Source organism: Haliotis rubra, unplaced genomic scaffold (genome assembly GCF_003918875.1).
Source record: "Haliotis rubra isolate DU_JTF1 unplaced genomic scaffold, ASM391887v1 Scf78, whole genome shotgun sequence".
Classification (NCBI taxonomy): domain Eukaryota; kingdom Metazoa; phylum Mollusca; class Gastropoda; order Lepetellida; family Haliotidae; genus Haliotis; species Haliotis rubra.
Genome location: NW_025767501.1, coordinates 2,610,770 through 2,616,769, shown reverse-complemented (window position 1 = coordinate 2,616,769; position 6,000 = coordinate 2,610,770).

Sequence of the window (6,000 nt, the reverse complement as noted above, 5' to 3'; positions counted from 1 at the left end):
CTTGTTTGGAATGTAATTGAGGGGATTTATATCATGTAGTGATGCTATTTCCTGGTGTTATTGTGTAGCTATAGTGCGTTTGCTGCAAAATCGTACCGATGAAATGGCAAATAAATACACATTCGAAAGCAAGAAATTGTCTGAAATGGCATGAAAGTTAGCCATTTGTACATACCAAATCGTCACTAAGAGAAAAAGTTGTTTAACAAACGATCATGTAAATGTTGGTGTTTTAAGGACTGTTGTAACAGCGGGGTATAATGTGGTTCATCAAAGAACATGGTTGGATGTCTCTACAATCAAAACTCATTGTATAACGGCTTCCTGTACCTGACCAGATTGGATCTACTTTCCTCCCTTCTCGCTCCCAACACACGTTATTACCAGGATGACGTCGTTTCGGCGGTGGTGTCGTAAGCTGACGTAGCCAACCATTACTCTGCATATCGACCAATTAATACACACTCACTCATACACTCCAGATACTCGGACAATGAAACAAATGACCATACACATTCAATCATCTTTATACTGTACTGTCAATGTTCACTTTCGCATTTACATGGGACGCGAACTGACTCAATCATACACAAAGAAAGACATTAGTGTGACTTTTCCACTTATAATAAATTGTGGGTCAAGTTCTAATGCTTGTGGTTTAACGGCGGTATGGCGACCCCTGGAAAAAATTGATTTGGAGCTGTCTTTCTAACAGTTGGGGTAGTGCATATAAAAACTGTTGTGATAGCACATAGGAACACTGTTGGGATAGCACATAGAAATACTGTTGGCATAGCACCTTAAAACACTGTTGGCATAGCACATTAAAACACTGTTAGGGATAGCACACACTGACACTGTCGGGGATAGCGCACTCTGACACTGTCGGGGATAGCACACTCTGACACTGTCGGGGATAGCACACTCTGACACTGTTGGGGATAGCACACACTGACACTGTTGGGGATAGCACACTCTGACACTGTTGGGGATAGCACACTCTGACACTGTTGGGGATAGCACACACTAACACTGTCGGGGATAGCACACACTAACACTGTCGGGGATAGCACACACTGACACTGTTAGGGATAGCACACACTAACACTGTCGGGGATAGCACACACTGACACTGTTGGGATAGCACACTCTGACACTGTTAGGGATAGCACACACTAACACTGTCGGGGATAGCACACACACTAACACTGTTGGGGATGGCACACTAACACTGTCGGGGATAGCACACACCAACACTGTTGGGGATGGCACACACCAACACTGTTGGGGATAGCACACACCAACACTGTCGGGGATAGCACACACTGACACTGTTGGGATAGCACACTCTGACACTGTTAGGGATAGCACACACTAACACTGTAGGGGATAGCACACACTAACACTGTTAGGGATAGCACACACTAACACTGTTAGGGATAGCACACACTAACACTGTCGGGGATAGCACACACTGACACTGTTAGGGATAGCACACACTGACACTGTTAGGGATAGCACACACACTAACACTGTCGGGGATAGCACACACCGACACTGTTGGGATAGCACACTCTGACACTGCTAGGGATAGCACACACTAACACTGTCGGGGATAGCACACACTGACACTGTTGGGGATGGCACACACTAACACTGTTGGGGATAGCACACACTAACACTGTCGGGGATAGCACACACTAACACTGTTGGGGTTAGCACACACTGACACTGTCGGGGATAGCACACACTGACACTGTTGGGATAGCACACTCTGACACTGTTCGGGATAGCACACACTAACACTGTTAGGGATAGCACACACTAACACTGTTAGGGATAGCACACACTAACACTGTCGGGGATAGCACACAATAACACTGTTAGGGATAGCACACACTAACACTGTTAGGGATAGCACACACTAACACTGTCGGGGATAGCACACACTGACACTGTTGGGGATAGCACACACTGACACTGTTAGGGATAGCACACACTAACACTGTCGGGGATAGCACACACCGACACTGTTGGGATAGCACACCTGACACTGTTTGGGATAGCACACTACCAACACTGTCGGGGATAGCACACACCAACACTGTCGGGGATAGCACACTCTGACACTGTTAGGGATAGCACACTCTGACACTGTTTGGGATAGCACACACTAACACTGTCGGGGATAGCACACACCGACACTGTTGGGATAGCACACCTGACACTGTTAGGGATAGCACACACTAACACTGTCGGGGATAGCACACACACCAACACTGTCGGGGATAGCACACCTGACACTGTTAGGGATAGCACACTCTGACACTGTTTGGGATAGCACACACCAACACTGTCGGGGATAGCACACACCGACACTGTTGGGATAGCACACTCTGACACCGTTAGGGATAGCACACACCAACACCGTCGGGGATAGCACACACTAACACTGTTGGGGATGGCACACACTAACACTGTTGGGGATAGCACACACTAACACTGTCGGGGATAGCACACTCTGACACTGTTAGGGATAGCACACTCTGACACTGTTTGGGATAGCACACACTAACACTGTCGGGGATAGCACACACCAACACCGTCGGGGATAGCACACTCTGACACCGTTAGGGATAGCACACCTGACACTGTTTGGGATAGCACACACTAACACTGTCGGGGATAGCACACACTGACACTGTTGGGATAGCACACTCTGACACTGACACTGTTAGGGATAGCACACACTAACACTGTCGGGGATAGCACACACTAACACTGTTGGGGATGGCACACACCAACACTGTTGGGGATAGCACACACCAACACTGTCGGGGATAGCACACACTAACACTGTTGGGTTAGCACACACCAACACTGTCGGGGATAGCACACTGACACTGTTGGGATAGCACACCTGACACCGTTAGGGATAGCACACACCAACACCGTCGGGGATAGCACACAAACAAAACTGTTAGGGATAGCACACACTAACACTGTTAGGGATAGCACACACTAGCACTGTCGGGGATAGCACACACTGACACTGTTAGGGATAGCACACACTAACACTGTCGGGGATAGCACACACTAACACTGTTAGGGATAGCACACACTAACACTGTCGGGGATAACACACACTGACACTGTTGGGATAGCACACTCTGACACTGTTAGGGATAGCACACACTAACACTGTCGGGGATATCACACACTGACACTGTTGGGGATGGCACACACTAACACTGTTGGGGATAGCACACACTAACACTGTCGGGGATAGCACATACTAACACTGTTGGGGTTAGCACACACTAACACTGTCGGGGATAGCACACACTGACACTGTTGGGATAGCACACCTCTGACACTGTAAGGGATAGCACACACCAACACTGTCGGGGATAGCACACACCAACACTGTTAGGGATAGCACACACCAACACTGTTAGGATAGCACACACTAACACTGTCGGGGATAGCACACACCGACACTGTCGGGGATAGCACACACCGACACTGTTAGGGATAGCACACACTAACACTGTCGGGGATAGCACACACTAACACTGTCGGGGATAGCACACTCTGACACTGTCGGGGATAGCACACACTGACACTGTTGGGGATAGCACACACTGACACTGTTAGGGATAGCACACACTAACACTGTCGGGGATAGCACACACTGACACTGTTGGGATAGCACACTCTGACACTGTTGGGGATGGCACACACTAACACTGTTGGGGATAGCACACACTAACACTGTTGGGGATAGCACACACTAACACTGTTGGGGTTAGCACACACTAACACTGTCGGGGATAGCACACACTGACACTGTTGGGATAGCACACTCTGACACTGTTCGGGATAGCACACACTAACACTGTTAGGGATAGCACACACTAACACTGTTGGGATAGCACACACTAACACTGTCGGGGAGAGCACACACTAACACTGTCGGGGATAGCACACACTGACACTGTTGGGATAGCACACTCTGACACTGTTCGGGATAGCACACACTAACACTGTTAGGGATAGCACACACTAACACTGTTGGGATAGCTTACACACTAACACTGTCGGGGATAGCACACACACCAACACTGTTAGGGATAGCACACCAACACTGTTAGGGATAGCACACACCAACACTGTCGGGGATAGCACACACTGACACTGTCGGGGATAGCTGCACCGACACTGTTAGGGATAGCACACACCAACACTGTCGGGGATAGCACACACCGACACCGTTGGGATAGCACACTCTGACACTGTTTGGGATAGCACACCAACACTGTCGGGGATAGCACACACCAACACTGTCGGGGATAGCACACTCTGACACCGTTAGGGATAGCACACTCTGACACTGTTTGGGATAGCACACACTAACACTGTCGGGGATAGCACACACTGACACTGTTGGGATAGCACACTCTGACACTGTTAGGGATAGCACACACCAACACTGTCGGGGATAGCAACACACTAACACTGTTGGGGATGCCACACACTAACACTGTTGGGGATAGCACACTAACACTGTCGGGGATAGCACACACTAACACTGTTGGGGTTAGCACACTAACACTGTCGGGGATAGCACACACCGACACTGTTGGGATAGCACACTCTGACACTGTTTGGGATAGCACACACTAACACTGTCGGGGATAGCACACACTAACACTGTCGGGGATAGCACACTCTGACACTGTCGGGGATAGCACACACCGACACTGTTGGGGATAGCAATACACTGACACCGTTAGGGATAGCACACTAACACTGTCGGGGATAGCACACACTGACACTGTTGGGATAGCACACTCTCGACACTGTTAGGGATAGCACACACACCAACACTGTCGGGGATAGCACACACTGACACTGTTGGGGATGGCAATACACACTAACACTGTTGGGGATAGCACACACTAACACTGTCGGGGATAGCACACACCAACACTGTTGGGGATACACCAACACCGCACACTAACACTGTCGGGGATAGCACACACTGACACTGTCGGGGATAGCACACTCTGACACTGTTCGGGATAGCACACACCAACACTGTTAGGGATGGCACACACCAACACTGTCGGGGATAGCACACACTGACACTGTTGGGATAGCACACTCTGACACTGTTTGGGATAGCACACTAACACTGTCGGGGATAGCACACACAAACCACTGTCGGGGATGTTACACTCTGACACTGTTAGGATGGCACACTCTGACACTGTTTGGGATAGCACACTAACACTGTCGGGGATAGCACACACCGACACTGTTGGGATAGCACACTCTGACACTGTTAGGGATAGCACACACTAACACTGTCGGGGATAGCACACTAACACTGTTGGGGATGGCACACCACACTAACACTGTTGGGGATAGCACACACTAACACTGTCGGGGATAGCACACTAACACTGTTGGGGTTAGCACACTATCACTGTCGGGGATAGCACACACTGACACTGTTGGGATAGCACACTCTGACACTGTTAGGGATAGCACACTAACACTGTCGGGGATAGCACACACTAACACTGTTAGGGATAGCACACACTAACACTGTTAGGGATAGCACACACTAACACTGTCGGGGATAGCACACACTGACACTGTTAGGGATAGCACACACTAACACTGTCGGGGATAGCACACACTAACACTGTTAGGGATAGCACACACTAACACTGTCGGGGATAACACACACTGACACTGTTGGGATAGCACACTCTGACACTGTTAGGGATAGCACACACTAACACTGTCGGGGATATCACACACTGACACTGTTGGGGATGGCACACACTAACACTGTTGGGGATAGCACACACTAACACTGTCGGGGATAGCACACACTAACACTGTTGGGGTTAGCACACACTAACACTGTCGGGGATAGCACACACTGACACTGTTGGGATAGCACACTCTGACACTGTAAGGGATAGC